At 41.2% G+C, this 15,393-nt stretch overlaps 1 long non-coding RNA gene across 1 annotated transcript in view; it reads right to left on the reverse strand.

The window, feature by feature from the left end:
* LOC309565207 overlaps positions 1-15,393 on the reverse strand; it is a 1,884,446-nt gene that overhangs the window by 1,249,362 nt on the left and 619,691 nt on the right. The window lies entirely within an intron of this gene.

A 15,393-nucleotide genomic window follows, 5' to 3' on the forward strand; every position in this document is an offset into this window, starting at 1 on the left:
TCATTTAGAAATCTATTAGGGTATGGCCAGCCTTAGGGTAATGGCTAAGTGTCTATAAAGGATTACTAGTCATTGTTCTAACAGCCCAGGCTGTTACCTTTGGAAATTTGAAGATTATCCACTAGTGCAGTGGTCTCAGTGGTCTCTAAACTGCAGCCCGAAGGCCAGATGCTGCCCTTTGCTAGCCTTTATTCGGCCCTTGGGGCACATTTTCTCCCAATGTTGGGACACTATTCCTGCCACTAATACCAATGATGGGACACTATTGCTCCCCTTAATACCAACGATGGGGCATTATTCCTCCTCCTACTGACCACCAACTCTGAGACCATGCTTATTCTCACTGATGATGGGCCCTGGGACCTTTTCTACCCTCACTGGCCACAATCTGGCCGCCATAAAGTCTAAAGGACAGTCAACTTGCCCTTTGTTTGAAAATTTTGGGGACCCCTGCACTAGTGCAGATTTTCTATCACAATATCTCTGCCTAACTCCTCATCTGCAACTTTAGGAGGTTCATTGATTTCAACAAGGTGGCTCAAAGACTTGTATTGTGAGAAGCAGCAGTAAAGCGCAACTATTGTGCAGCACTGCAAAGCAGGAAGCAGAGCTTGTGTATGTAATTAGCCAATATGGCTGCCTCTGTACATATGATCACAAACTATACATAGAAACAAGTTTTTTTTTTTTTTTTGGAAGAATTATTATATATTAAAGCTGATTTTTTTCTACACATGTGGTAAATCAAGAAAAAAAAAGATTTATTATTTTTAACAGGAAAACCTATTAAAATGTCAGGCTTCTCTTTTAATCTGTAAGTCTTGTTATTGCTACCCTGCATAAATGGCTAATATTCTAAACTGTCAGCACTTTTGCCCTCTAGTCAGCAAGCTGCTTATTTTCCCTTGGCGAATGGTAAAAGATTATGGCAATAAAAAGAAAACAGGGTGGAATTATGGTCACCTTAGTTGTGGATCGAGTTCCAGGTTCGAGGCCTTCTAATTATCAACTCATATTATATTTATATATATTTATTTATATATATATATATATATATATATATATATATATATATATATTTATATATATATATATATATATATATGTGTATATATATATATATATATATATATATATATATATATATATATATATACTGTATATATAGGTGCAGCTAAAAAAAATTAGAATATCATCAAAAAGTTAATTTATTTCAGTAAGTCAATTCAAAAAGTGAAACATATATTTTATATAGATGCACTACACACAGAGTGATATATTTCAAGCATTTCTTCTTTTTAATATTGATGATTATGGCTTACAGCTAGTGAAAACTCAAAGTTCAGTATCTCAGTAAATTAGAATCTTACATAAGACCAATAAAAATAAGAAAATTAATTAACGGAATGTTGACTTACTGAAAAGTAAGTCTAATTACAGTATAGTATGCATTATACCAATACTTGATCAGGGCTCCTTTTGCATGAATTACTGCATCAATGCGGCGTGGCATGGAAGTGATCAGCCTGTGGCACTGCTGAGATGTTATTGAAGCCCAGCTTGTTTTGATAGCGGCCTTCAGCTCATCTGCATTGTTGGCTCTGGTGTCTCTTATCTTCCTCTTGACAATACCTCACAGATTCTCTATGGGGTTTAGGTCAGGCGAGTTTACTGGCCAATCAAGCACAGTGATACCATGATCATAAAATCAGATATTGGTAATTTTGGCAGTGTGGGCAGGTGCCAAGTCCTGCTGGAAAATTAAATCAGCACCTCCATAATGCTGGTCAGCAGAGGGAAGCATGAAGTGCTCTAGAATTTCCTGGTAGAGGGCTATGTTGACTTTGGACTTCATAAAACACAGTGGACAAAGACCAGCAGATGACATGACTCCCCAAATCATAACGGACTGTGGAAAATTGTGCTTTTCATTTGGAAATCAAGGTCCCAGCATCTGGAGGAAGAGTGGAGAGGCACGGAATCCAAGTTGCATAAGGTCCAGTGTGAAGTTTCCACAGTCAGTGATTAATTGGGGAGCCATGTCATCTGCTGGTGTTGGTCCACTGTGGTTTATCACCGTAATCATCAAAATTTAAAAAAAGAAATGCTTGAAATATCTCACTCTATGTGTAACGCGTCTATATAAAATGAGTTTCACCTTTTGAATTGAAATACTGAAATAAATAACTTTTTGATAATATTATAATATTATAATTTTTTAAAATTAAATAAATCAGCATTAATCCAAAGACAGTGGAAAGGCTGAACAGTTACAAGCCTTCTGCTGTCTTGACAGTCCAATTCTTGAAGGTTGAGTTAACCTTCAGATCTGCTCCTACAGCTGTCACGGGCAAGTTGGTCATCATTAAGATACGGGGGGCCGGATTTAAAGAAACTGCAGCTTCAAACATCTATGACGTGTTTCAGTTTCGCCGCGTTCAAATCAATTAACTGGCGCTGCGGCGAATTGGCGAGTAAAACAGCAATAATGAATTCCGCCGTCAGCGGGATTCACTTACGATCGCGGCTTCGCCAATTCGCAAACTTATGTCTTCCTGCTTATAGCAGTTTCACATAGCGATGTGGGCTAGTGGATTAGTGCACACATCACATGTCTGTAATTCATCTCCCTCTGCTGTAGGTTCGAGGCTTACCATCTCCACCTACTTTTTTTATTTTCTTTTTTTGTTTATATTGCTAAAATGGAACGGATTACATCATATATATTGCTAAATAATGTTACACTCAGAAGCGCTTGCAAGCTTACACCATTTTAAGTGTTTTTTTGATCTTGTCTGTGTGTCGAATCGATCTTATGAAGGAAAGTACCAAAGGCAAGTGACCAAACCCCTACCCTACTTCAGGGCAAGATGAAACCTCACAATTTTACCATGGTCTTCTTCCCACATTCCATACAATGTTTAGTTCTTTAGCTATATGTGCTTTTTAGCCTTAACACACTCCATTTTTTCCACCGTACAGCTTTATTCTGCACAATAGCTAAGTGCTTTGCAACTTCACTGCAGTTCACAACGTCATGGGTTCAAATCACATCACTACACTTGGGATCTCTTTTCACTCTCATTTTTTTAAACAGTTTTTTTAAACTATCTTGAATTTGGGGGGGGAGGGGGGTGTCCTACCCAAATTTCAAGCACATCAATGGAAACAACACAATTTTGATTTTATGAGTGTGGTCCTAGTTTTATCGAGATGCAATTCTTTACATATTTACCATGGTTCTTACAATTTCTTGACCAATAAACATAGGTGTCTGATATTGGACTCTCTCCATATTTCAACAACACAGGCCCTCATAGTCCAACACTACATTTGCCTCACACCTCAACACAACACTGTCACATCCCTACTCTACATTACAACCCCTCACATCACCAGTACAAGCAGCATGCAAAGTGCAAAACTCCGGCCTTGGCAGCTTAATGGGCCATACACTAACAATTTGTCTAGACTTTTTCCTGTAGACTTAACCAAACCATATAATAGAAGCTCAAACCTCAACACTTTCAATTTGGATGCAATCAGGCAGGCCCTTGCACTACATAGAAAATGTCAATCGGAAGGATAAAGTCTTCTCTAAATCTTACAGTGTGGATGGCCCTTTTGTCTGTAGGCACCCACACAAAACAAAAAAACACATGTTCAATTCTAATGTATTTATTTATTTGAGAATGACAGCAGAAGGAGGGATGCAGCAAAAGAATATTGTCACTCTCCAGTCCGTGTGCCTTTACAGCGCCAGACCACGATCTTTGCTCCATGGCTACGGGATTCTGATGTCTTCCACAACTTCCGGCAGAGTTCAGAATCCATTCTGCACCTCTACCAGCTCATAGGGGACAGGCATGGCAAGGTTGCTGGGCAGCTTCCAAGCCACTTTCGAAGTTCCAGGGTGTTCATGTTGGTCATTGGCCATGTGCCTTACCAAATATCCACTGACCACAAAAGAAAATGAGTGGAGTCCATCAAGGTGGGTTTCTACCACCTACACCCGCAAGCAGTACCACTCCTGGAAAAATAAAACAAAGGATAAGACATTTCATTATGAAAATCACATCTTAATGCCTGTTTGCTTCATTCTGAACTTCATTTAATTTCGACATCACGAGTGAAATAACACATTTTATGCCAACTTACACAAACCAGAAATCATTAATGTAAACATTTGAATACACACCTGTGACGCCAGACAGCCCATCACCACAGGCTTCCCATGGTACGTGCCATGATTCCAAGATGTTGATGTTCTGGAAAATTACAACACCATAAGATACCAAGCAGCCGTTCATGTTATCAATAACTACACAGGTGGCATAGACACAAATAAACACCTGCCAGCTCTTCTCAGCCCTTTACACTATTCACAATACCAACATGTTTATGGTTAGAGGTGCATGTTTTTGCTCAAGTAACACAATTTTACCAATGTTGACTACACTTTATCTACAATGGCAAGTGTCATTGGCAGATGATAATCACCCTCTGTCTCCCTGTGAGTGGCACCTCTGCTAACTAGCTAATTAATACACATGCCCTATCTTGACCGGTTACAGTACTTACATGTAAAGTGGCTAGCAACCAGGGTATTCCGGGTGGCCATACCGGCAGCGGTGCTCCGCCGCCTGGGGGCCGCCGGCTGACGGACCTCTGGCTCCCTCTCCTCCGTCAGCTCCCAAGAATCATCCCGGGCAACGCACATGTTGTGCAACACGCAGCACGCCAGGATGATCTTGGAAGCCTTTGTAGGAGAGTACAGGAGTTCACCCCCAGGCCGGGCCAAGCAGAGAAACCGGGACTTGAGAAGACCTATGGTCAACTCAATGATACTCCGGCTTCTCCGCAAGGCCCTGTTGTAATTCCTCTCTGCTGGGCCCTGGGGGTACCTGATTGGAGCCATCAGCCACGTCAGCTGCGGGTAACCAGCATCCCCTGAAAAATAAGAAAAATATACATTAGTTATTCATATCATGTGACTTTAGATGACTCCTCAAAATGGGAGACAATTAGGCATTTTACTAAACAACCTGCTCGTCTGTTTGCAAAAAATCATATGAAACATCTCAACTCTGTCTAACTGCCTAAATCACTAATACAAATGGGAAAAAGGACACACAAAGTGGTGGGTTTCTCTTGCAAGTTACAACTTGGCCCCTATTCTGTTCCTATTACATTAGCCTAGGTCTTACTTCTGGAATATATCTGCAACTAGAGTGAGGAAACCAATATTGACTCACTTATGCAAAGTACTTTGGGGATATGGCAATACCATTGGAATCATTTGTAGGTTTTCTTTGGGTGGCTAGAGGACACCATTTACACATTGGTTAACCACCTTCATTGGACTCAAAGACAACTTTGCAAATCTTTCTTTTGTGAGCTGCTAAGCTGCTGATCTGGTTGTGTGTGAACAGCCTGACAACTAATAACACATCCATTTTAGGTAGGCTTTGCTTAAATCAGGGTGTACACCGATGTAGCTTATTCCTATGTCTATGTAATCTTACAGTTTATGTTGTTAAGACAAAATACTTTACCAATAAGCCACCCTTCGGGCATTTGTCCACTTTCAAACACCTCGTACAGAGTACTTGTTCTTAACATACTGGAATCATGGCACGACCCTGGGTGACCAGTGTTGACACTCATGATGCGCTGTTTGGCGTCACACACTAATTGGACGTTCACAGAGTGGTACTGCTTGCGGTTCCGGTATTCACTTTCGTGGCTCCTTGGGGGCCTAATGGCTATGTGGGTGCCATCGATTGCCCCTAGGATTTGCGGCATGTGTGCCCGCCGGTAGAAACCCAACTTGACTTCATTCCACTCATTTTCATTCTGTGGCCAGTGGATAAAATTGGGCACTATATCCACTATGGCATTAATGACCAACATGAACACCCTTGAAACTGTGGGCTGGCTAATGCCCATGATACTTCCCGAAGTGGCTTGGAAGCTGCCACGCCCTAAAATATACAAAGTGGCCAGCAATCTGGCCATGCCGGGCACCGCATGGCCGCGCTGTGTGTCCGGGTCAATTTTCTCTGCTATGAGCTGGTAGAGGTGTAGAATAGTTCCTCGCTCGAGCCGGAACTTCCTCCTGACATCAGAATCCCGCAGCTTGTCCAAATAGATCCTTGGAGCAAAAATGCGTGGCTGGCGAGGTAAGGGCACACGGACTGGAGGTGCTGCTGCTGAAGGTGCTGCTGCTGCTGCTGCTGCAGCTTCCCCACCTTCTGCTGCCTCCTGTGCCAGGGCCTCCTCAAACAAGGCACCAATAAATGCCAGCATTGCACCATCTAATGCGTCTGGGATATCGTCCTCCATTTTGAACGCGCAAATTCGCGAATGCGCAGATATATATAGAAACGGCCGCTAATTATCACACCTGTGAGCCAGCTATAAAAGGAGCACATGGCCAATATGGCTGCTGGATGTTATAGATCGATGTTTCTTATGTGCTAGCAAGACCCTGTGACCCACAACCTACATTATCTGGAGGTAAGACAATTGTATCTCTCTCTCCCAAAAAAAAGGAAGGAGACAATTTGTACTTATCTTGGGTGTGCTTAAGTTGTCTATGGTGAATCCCCTCCAACCCACAATAGCTTGGGAACCCCTCAAGTGTCTTTTAATCATTGGCAGTTGGCCCCATGTGCATGTGGTTTGGACATGTGTTTTCTCATGTTTGTTAAAGGTGTGCAGTCTAGATTTGGCATCTAAACCTGCCCCCTTACCTTCCCAGCTTCCAAAGACACCATTTTTGCTTTCCTGATAACTGTAATTTATTATGTGCACGTATGTAGGTCATGCGATTTCTCATGTATGTTTAATGTTTGCAGCCTCCTTTTGCCTATAAAGGATTACACCACCACCACCACCACCACCACTGTGTTTGTGACATTAGGTAAGTGTTTGGAGGGCCTCGTGTGATTTGTACCCCTATGCGTTTTCTTATGTGTTTTTTTTTTACATTTCTTTGCAGCCTCTTCTGCTCTTTAACACCACCACCACCACCACCACCACCACCACCACCACCACCACTGTGTTTGTGACATTAGGTAAGTGTTTGGAGGGCCTCGTGTGATTTGTACCCCTATGAGTTTTCTTATGTGTTTTTTTTTTACATTTCTTTGCAGCCTCTTCTGCTCTTTGCCACCACCACCACCACCACCACCACCACCACCACTGTGTTTGTGACATTAGGTAAGTGTTTGGAGGGCCTCGTGTGATTTGTACCCCTATGCGTTTTCTTATGTGTTTTTTTTTTACATTTCTTTGCAGCCTCTTCTGCTCTTTAACACCACCACCACCACCACCACCACCACCACCACCACCACCACCACCACCACTGTGTTTGTGCCATTAGGTAAGTGTTTGGAGGGCCTCGTGTGATTTGTACCCCTATGCGTTTTCTTATGTGTTTTTTTTTTACATTTCTTTGCAGCCTCTTCTGCTCTTTGCCACCACCACCACCACCACCACCACTGTGTTTGTGCCATTAGGTAAGTGTTTGGAGGGCCTCGTGTGATTTGTACCCCTATGCGTTTTCTTATGTGTTTTTTTTGTACATTTCTTTGCAACCTCTTCTGCTTTTTTTGCCACCACCACCACCACCACCGTGTTTGTGCCATTAGGTAAGTGTTTGGAGGGCCTCGTGTGATTTGTACCCATATGCGTTTTCTTATGTGTTTTTTTTTTTTCCTTTTCTTTGCAGCCTCTTCTGCTCTTTGCCCACTACTACCACCACCACCACGACCAAGTCTGTTTGTGCCATTAGGTAAGTGTGTTCTGTAACTGTTCACTAATTATACTGTATATGAAGAGCAATCTGCAAATCCTGTTTTTTCTGTTTTCTCTTTTGTCATTTCAGATTTAGGAGTTTGGGGCTCTTTGCTGCTGCTGGACAGCCAGATTCTCTGCCCACCTCGTGCTCCCATGGCCCCACCCACTGGAAGGATGAGAAGGGCCAGGGGGGCCAGGGGGGCCAGGGGGGCCAGGGGGGGCAGGGGGGGCAGGGTGGGCAGATCGTCTGGCTCTGGTGTGAGGGAGGCTCCAGCTGTATCCATGAGGGAGTCCACCATCCCCATCCCGGAGGAGGAAGCCGGGGGAGGTGTTAACACACCAAGTGGACAAGCTGGCTCTTCTGACAGTAGTCCTGGAGCGGGTCCGTCCACCAGAGTCAGCTTGTCCACATTAACCCGGCTTCCCCGTTTCACCCACAATCAGTGCTGTGCCCTGGTCCACGCCTATATGGCCAGATATCAGGCGATACATGGGACCAGGGCCGCGTCTTACTCAGTAACAGAGAAGAACAGATTGTGGGATGAAATCCGGGATGCTGTAAATGCACTGGGTGAAGCACCTCGCCACCGTGACAGTGTGCGGAAGAAGGTCAACGACATCTGTGGGTCCGTTCGGAAGAAGCTAATTGCATGGGCTGCGGAGGGTCTTTATGACCGTCAAGGTCGGCTGGATGAACGTGCACGAAGTTCTCTCTGGGATTATCAATTACCTTTCTTGAACATCATAGGACCCGATACCATCTTTCCCAGAGAGGACTTAGATTCGGATGCTTTGCACCGAGGTAGGATATTCTCTTGGATGTCAATTGTGTGAGTTGTTTGGAAAAGATTAACTACTATCCTATGTGTGACATTAAGAGAATGTGATACTTGCCCTTCCAATTGTCCTTTTTTTGTTTTCCCCAACCTGCAATTTGTTCATCTGTAGCACGGATCTCAGCCCCTCCACAGCCCATGCAGCTTGGCGAACCAGACGGACTCACAGGTGTTGACATCAGTGCTGACCCTCCTCCTGGTAGGTCCAATATCATACTGTGCCAAACAATGTAGATGTTTTTTTTTGGCCAAGATAGCTCATATTGCTATGTCCTTTACAGAAGATCCGCAGCAGGGAACACACCCAGTGCAGCTAGGCCTGGAGGAAGGTGTTGGTATGTCTAGTCAAATAATGTTTTTTTGAATCTTATTAACCCCATTAACACACATGTTTTTTCTTAGGAAAGAGTGTTGCCTTTTAGATGTTTACCCTGCAAAACACAGTTGACAGCATTAATGGGTGCCGTCATTAGTAGGCAGACCAAGCCTTCTTAACCTTTGGGAGGGTTTAGCAAGTGTCCTATGAGCCCAGGAAAGCACTTTTGAATGTTTGGCCTCAATGCTTCATTCATGAAGCTAGGAGGGCAATCTGGCCATAATCATTACTGACTAAGGTTATGTACTAAACATGTTTTTTTTTTTTTTTTTTAAAAGAACATCAGGCCCCTCTTGACGTTGCAGCTGGAGTTGGATCAGGAGCTGGCGACGATTCTGCATCCAGTGCTGTGGTATGTGATATAAGGGAACAAGGTGCACATGTAACATTTCAATGGTAGCATTGATTTTGGACTAGATGTGGCTTACATTGTGTGTGTTAAATTAGTGCTATGACATTCTGACGATGCACCAGCACAACAAGAGTTCTATCTTGAACATCAGGGAATTATGTTATAATTTGGTGTGCCACTAATGTTCCAAAAACATCCAGGATCTTTAAAGTCCGGCCCGTCTTTGATTTTCCAGGTCCAAATTCATGGGTATCGTTTGGTTGGGTTGTCCTCTAGCCGATTGATGGCAAGATTTTAGACAACATACGTAGATGTATAAAGTCATTGGTGTAGTAACAGATTTACCAAAAGCATAAACAACCTACCACACCAGGGTTAATTGGGAACACCTTCATGTTGAATCTTTTTTGCCTTTGTCATATTAGTCCTACCAATATAATATGTACCCATTATCAGAAGTGTTGCTAGCTTGGATAATCTTACAATGAACAAGTACTCATTAGAAGCACATCAAACTTTTCAACGTTCTGCTTGGGGTGTTAAGTTGTCAAACTAATCTGAAATATTTAGTCATGATGTTTGATAATGATTTGGTCTATTTCTTCTGCTTTCAGGTAGCCTTAGATGCAGAGGGATTGTCACCTACCCAACTTCGTCCATCTATGCTGGATGTAGCCGAGAGGCTGCTTGATGAGTATCAGGTCCAAAATGAGTTAAGGAGGCGTACTCAGCAATCTACTGAGGCAGTACGTCTGCTCGGGCTCATACAGGAATCTGTAGCAACAATGGTACAGGTTCACCAGGATATGTTACAGGTTCAACAGGATATGCGTAACAGCTTGGTAAGTTTAGCAGACCAGCATCAACGGGATCGGCAAAGTGTTGACACTCAGGTGCTGGCCACACGCCAATGCCTGTTTGGATCTGAAGATGCCCCATTGGCAGAGCCCTCCCAAACATCTCACTCACCTGCCACTGCAGGTTGTGGTAGTGGGAGGGTAATGCCAGTGTTGGCCACTTGTCAGGCAGCTGGGGATGGGACAATTCCTCCTGTAGCCACTCCTAGCACTTCACACTCCGTTCGGACTCCCACACCCCTCAATGAGCAATCCTCCTGCACAACCTCAATGCGCACTGGTTCCACAGTACCCCTTCCACCTGACTACATTCCCTCCACACCTTTATCACTTCACTCCTCCCCAGGCCGTTCTTCTTTTTTGTCACCAATGCGACATGTCGTTTGCCCCCGCACCGTGGACCACAACAACCAATCAACCACCACTCCCCACACATCTTCACAACCCTTGCACCACCAGCAGCATCAAATAGCCTTGGAGCAGCAACGATCCCATCTCATGGTAATGGCACACGTTACCCAAATTCTTAGGCTGAGCACAGAGCAGATGGGACTATTGGCACAAGATCTTCAGTCTGGGACATTTCCAGGGTTCAACACCCTGCATCAGCAGCAGCCTCAGACACAAGATCTGATTCTAATGGGCCACTTTACCAGAACTCTAAGGCTAACCCCAGAGCAGATGGGACTATTGGCCCACCATTTGATGGCAGGAACCTTTCCATTGCTCACCACACTGCTTCAGTCACCACCACCACCACCAACTTAATTTCTTTTTTTTTTTTTTTTTTTGGTTTTGTTAATGATTGTTACATTGGCCAATTTGTGGGGCCATTTTTTTTTTAAATTTGAGGGTGGCACAATATGATTTCTTATAGTGCTTTTTTTGGGGATGAAATAAAATTTTATGCAAAATGATTAGTTTGTGTTTGCTCTTTGGTTTTTTAGGAGTGTTGGTGGCCAAGTAATGGCCCTGGTTAATGTAGGCATTTATACACACGTGCTTCTCGATCTCCAAACATATGATTTCATGTAAATTTAGATAACTCAATGTTCACATAACGACCCAAGAAAAGGTCTCCCTTCAAATGTAGCTTCAAAACAAGTCTCAAGGCTAACATAAACCAAAGCCAACATACTAACAATTACAGACCACACCACTCAAGTAAACAAATACAACACAAAAGACATTCGATGTGTACACCAAAAAGAAAACTTGGGTAATAAAATAAATGTTTTAATAACACATGTGGGTGTCTACCAACTGTAGCGTACAAAAAATATATTACAATATATAATAGAATGAACTAAATTGCCAATGTAACATTTGTGTTGCAAAGAGCAACATACTTAAATTTAATTTAGATAAACATTTTAAACATTTTTTATGTTTTGACATCATTTTTTGGAAGGTTTTCACAAAAACAATTCATTTTTGTAAACATTTGTGGTTTTGTCGGTTGCCATAAAAACAACAAGGCTTATTTGTAAACATTTTTGGTTTTGTCGGTTGCCATAAAAACAACAAGGCTTTTTTGTAAACATTTTTGGTTTAGTTTGTTACCAAAAACAACAAGGCTTTTTTGTAAACATTTTTGGTTTTGTCGGTTGCCATAAAAACAACAAGGCTTATTTGTAAACATTTTTGGTTTTGTCGGTTGCCATAAAAACAACAAGGCTTTTTTGTAAACATTTTTGGTTTAGTTTGTTACCAAAAACAACAAGGCTTTTTTGTAAACATTTTTGGTTTTGTCGGTTGCCATAAAAACAACAAGGCTTATTTGTAAACATTTTTGGTTTTGTCGGTTGCCATAAAAACAACAAGGCTTTTTTGTAAACATTTTTGGTTTAGTTTGTTACCAAAAACAACAAGGCTTTTTTGTAAACATTTTTGGTTTTGTCGGTTGCCATAAAAACAACAAGGCTTATTTGTAAACATTTTTGGTTTTGTCGGTTGCCATAAAAACAACAAGGCTTTTTTGTAAACATTTTTGGTTTAGTTTGTTACCAAAAACAACAAGGCTTTTTTGTAAACATTTTTGGTTTTGTCCGTTGCCATAAAAACAACAAGGCTTATTTGTAAACATTTGTGGTTTTGTCCGTTGCCATAAAAACAACAAGGCTTATTTGTAAACATTTTTGGTTTTGTCCGTTGCCATAAAAACAACAAGGCTTATTTGTAAACATTTTTGGTTTTGTCGGTTGCCATAAAAACAACAAGGCTTTTTTGTAAACATTTTTGGTTTAGTTTGTTACCAAAAACAACAAGGCTTTTTTGTAAACATTTTTGGTTTAGTTTGTTACCAAAAACAACAAGGCTTTTTTGTAAACATTTTTGGTTTTGTCGGTTGCCATAAAAACAACAAGGCTTTTTTGTAAACATTTTTGGTTTAGTTTGTTACCAAAAACAACAAGGCTTTTTTGTAAACATTTGTGGTTTTGTCGGTTGCCATAAAAACAACAAGGCTTATTTGTAAACATTTTTGGTTTTGTCGGTTGCCATAAAAACAACAAGGCTTTTTTGTAAACATTTTTGGTTTAGTTTGTTACCAAAAACAACAAGGCTTTTTTGTAAACATTTGTGGTTTTGTCCGTTGCCATAAAAACAACAAGGCTTTTTTGTAAACATTTTTGGTTTTGTCCGTTGCCATAAAAACAACAAGGCTTTTTTGTAAACATTTTTTTTTTGGTTGCCAAAAACAAGGCTTTTTTTTTTTTTTTTTGGTTTTTTTGGTTCCCAAAAAAAGGGTTTTTTATAAATTTTTATATTTTTTTTGGTTGCCAAAAACAAGGCTTTTTTTGTTTTTTTTTTTTTTTTGGTTCCCAAAAAAAGGGTTTTTTATAAATTTTTATATTTTTTTTGGTTGCCAAAAACAAGGCTTTTTTTTTTTTTTTTTTTTTTGGGTCCCCAAAAAAAGGGTTTTTTATAAATTTTTATATTTTTTTTGGTTGCCAAAAACAAGGCTTTTTTTTTTTTTTTTTTTTTTTGGGTCCCCAAAAAAAGGGTTTTTTATAAATTTTTATATTTTTTTTGGTTGCCAAAAACAAGGCTTTTTTTGTTTTTTTTTTTTTTTTGGGTCCCCAAAAAAAGGGTTTTTTAGAAATTTTTATATTTTTTTTGGTTGCCAAAAACAAGGCTTTTTTTTTTTTTTTTTTTTTTTTTTAAACTGTTTTTGATTTTTTTGTTAGATTTTTGTTTATAATGGGCAACAATTACAAATGTGACATTTCTTTGTGTTGCAACGTGCAACATAAGTAAACAAACCACAAAAAAAAAATACTAGGATCTTTTTAAAGGTGTGACATTCCTAACGAATGGCTCCTTAGGGTCTGGATCCACGCCACAAAGGTGTTCCAAATATAGAATTCGGTCTCCGCACCACCTCATATAATCCAGGAGGACCTCGTAGGTGAGGTGGGTGTGCCCTGGGTAGAAAAAAACATGACAATTAGTTTTAGGCAAAATGATCCAAACAAGGATTGTAATTAATGTGCCTCAACAAATATGCTTAGGAGTCTATTGGTTGGCTTTTATCAACACTCTGAAGCTAATATGCTAAATTGCTGTTGTAAACCTTAAACTCAAACTTTCACAGCAAATTGTTCAAAAGGTTACATAAGATGGCTTGGAATGTTAGTAGCAGTTCCACCAAAGCTAAGTAAAATGCTTTTCTGCATGTAAACACAAGCAATCATTTTGAAGAATGTAAGGTGTTTTGGGTTCAATTGGTCAACACGATACATGTGCACACATTTATCTCTATCACCATTGGAATCTGTGGAGCGTTCTCTCTCACTCTTACTGTCTATAGATTGAACCTGACACATAGTAGAGACTCACCCTTAGGAATTTTGAGGGCCAGTTCTGGACGGAGCAGATGTGTCTGCTCCCCTGATCTCCTTTCCGCCATCCCAGCTGTGTTAAGAGAGAAGAAAAAGTTTATCAACAAATGGACTCACGCTAACTGTAGGTTACGCAGTCATGAAAACGCTCTAACACCCACTCATTACCCCTCCACATTTCCCTGAAAGTTTTATTTAGACATTGATATGGTGGTGATGCAGATTTGTACAGTGCAAGCGTCATTCTTCTGGGTGAAGCTTGTAGCGTTAAGGATACGTACTCCCTGCTTTTGTGCTGATTGTGTTTTTCTGATGTTTTTGGTGCCTCAGCCCTGCCTGTTCTAAGTGTTGGAAACATATCATTTTGGGAGGGCTGCGGAAAACTAATCAGGTTAGACTTACACTCTCTAGGTTTTTGGGGACAAGAGAAATAACAATCCTCCTTTTTACATGGCCCCTGTACACACCTCTAGGCACCTCCCTCCTGTTGTTTGACCCCACAGCAGGCAGCTTGCTATGGAGGCACATGAGATGAAGCCAAGCACCCTGTGCCTGTTCAGGCACTAGGCTGTGAGCCAGCCTTGCCCCCCTCCCTTCCAATGGTCTCAATGATTAGGAGTGACAGCATCAGGAGGCAATATTGGCATGCTGTCACCTCAGTTAAGGAGGAGGGGGAGTCTGTTCCAGACAAGTATTAGTGCAAAAATTTGGACCGTAAAAAATGGTCCCAGTAAGTCTTAGGGGGAATATGCACACCTATCACTTGGAATACTAATGCATAGAATGCATTCACATAAAGAACCCGCTGCCTTTAGAACAACTTGAAGCCTGAGCGGGGACATACACAGTTAGCATTTCTCCACTTACTAAGTAGACACATTACTGGAAAAGCACACAACTTACCATCATCAGGTTTTTTTGGGGCCCCTGAAGTGGATGGCGTGGCTGGCTCTGGAGAAACTGCACAAAAAGAACACAAATTGTGAACTGGAATGTGGTACATTACCGAGGAAGAGTATTTATGAAAGATTGACAAACACACATTTTCAGTGTTGACTAAATCAGGACATGATTAAATTACAATGTCCCCTAAAAATTTACAAGTACAAAGCACACCATTTCCAATGTAGAGAAACTAACACCAATTTAGAATAGGGTGGCTTGAGATAACTTACAAAAGATAACATGTCCTGTAAAGCTCCCCAAAACCACCTTTCAAACATGAAGGTTAAGCAAGAGTGTTTCATGACCAACCTTCCTGTCACATATAGCAAAACTACACTTGCTTTGACTCCAACTTAGATTATCCTAGATACACATCATCCTA

Source organism: Pelophylax lessonae, assembly GCF_965119305.1.
Source record: "Pelophylax lessonae genome assembly, chromosome: 10".
Lineage (NCBI taxonomy): Eukaryota > Metazoa > Chordata > Amphibia > Anura > Ranidae > Pelophylax > Pelophylax lessonae.